This window comes from Echinops telfairi, unplaced genomic scaffold (genome assembly GCF_000313985.2).
Source record: "Echinops telfairi isolate 266 unplaced genomic scaffold, ASM31398v2 ScPeMD7_7468;HRSCAF=8506_0, whole genome shotgun sequence".
In the NCBI taxonomy this organism is placed as follows: domain Eukaryota; kingdom Metazoa; phylum Chordata; class Mammalia; order Afrosoricida; family Tenrecidae; genus Echinops; species Echinops telfairi.
Genome location: NW_022111369.1, coordinates 64775334 through 64776807, shown reverse-complemented (window position 1 = coordinate 64776807; position 1474 = coordinate 64775334). Strand labels below are relative to the sequence as shown.

The 1474-nt window shown below is 54.5% G+C and overlaps 1 protein-coding gene across 1 annotated transcript in view; it reads left to right on the top strand.

Moving 5' to 3' along the window:
• The window catches only part of LOC123520979 (sec1 family domain-containing protein 2-like), a 36472-nt gene that overhangs the window by 34004 nt on the left and 994 nt on the right, over positions 1-1474 (top strand). The gene's annotated exons all lie outside the window — the stretch shown is intronic.

The following is a 1474-nucleotide window of genomic DNA, read 5'->3' as shown; positions in this document are numbered from 1 at the left end:
CCTGCCTGGTCTCCACGTTAGAAAGCAGAAGGCTGTGGGATCTGAGCGCTCGCTTGCCGTGCCCTCCGTGATGTAGAGCAGGAAGACTCAGGCACCCACGAATTACTGAACAGGACCAGAGAGAGGACAGCTAAGAGGACCGTCCCTCTCTGCTGGCCTCGGCAGGAATTCAGGACTGGGCGAAGAACAAAGCTGACAATTCCCTCTTCCAATTGAACCAGCACGTGCGTGGTGTCCCAAGGTTGCTTTCAGGGGCTAGGTGGTGAGGCCCCTGGGACCCCTGGTGTTGCCCACCCCCTCCTTGGCCACTGCCATCCCTGGGTTTCCACTCACTGGCCCTAAGGGATGGAGGAGAACTGCTCCCGAGGGGTTCTGAGGCTGTGAATCGGGTGGGGAACCTTTTTCCTGCCAAGGGCCGTCTGGATACATAGAACACCGCATGTGGGCCCTACAGAAACGTCACTCTTACAGTCAGGTGTCATGGGGTCGGTCGGGACGCATAGAGCCCCCGTGTCCAAAAGAATGAAGCACACCCGGCCCGGCACCCTCCTCACCACTGTTCCTGTGCTTAAGGCCATTGCTACAACTATGTCAATCCAGCTCCGGGAGGGTCTTCCTCTTGGTCACGGTGCCTCCACTTTGCCAAGCATGATGCCCTTTTCCAGGAACTGGCCTCTCCTGATAGCATGTCCAAAGTACATGAACATGAGGCCTCCTTGCTTCTGAGGTACATTCTGGCTGTACTTCTTCCAAGTCAGATTCGTTTGTTCTTTTGGCAGTGGATGGTACTCGGTATTCTTCACCAGCTCCATCATTCAATTTAGTATCAGCCAAATCCCGGTTTCTCATGGGGAGGAATAACATCTGTATACAGTTGTTATACTGTATACAGTTCCAGTTGTTCTTGTGGGAGGTGTTCTGGGCAGAGGGCAGTCGAGGGATGTGGCAGGATGGGCAGATCTCTGAGCATGCTGGGAGCCCTTGAGAACCAGGCTGACCCCTCTGTCAGTCTCCACTCCAGGTTGACTGGTGGAAGTCAGTGCTCAGGAGCTCATGAGTTAGGATTAAGGTCTGTGTCCTTGTGAACCCTGAAGGGGACACTCAGATCCGTGGTCCAAGTTGACTCAAACTACTGCCACCGGGCTGATGAGGTCAGATTGGTGACCTGGCAGTTAGCCACCCAGCACTTAAACCAGTGCTCCACCAGGGCTCCTTAAGACCTTGGTATTGAGGCTGTTAACTGCGAGGCCAGTGGTTTGAACCCACCAGTCACTCTGTGGGAGAAAAATGAGGCGTTCTGTTCCCAAAAGGGATGGAGAACATCCGGCCCTTGGGCCTTCTCTCTATTGAGGTCAAATGACTGGGTGGGTGGCCCAGCCACAGTATGATCAAATTCGAGTTAGCAGTAAGGCAGAGGCCAGGATCAGCCTCTCAAATACATCCACTGCCAGCCTCGGCCCCTGTAACTCCGGGT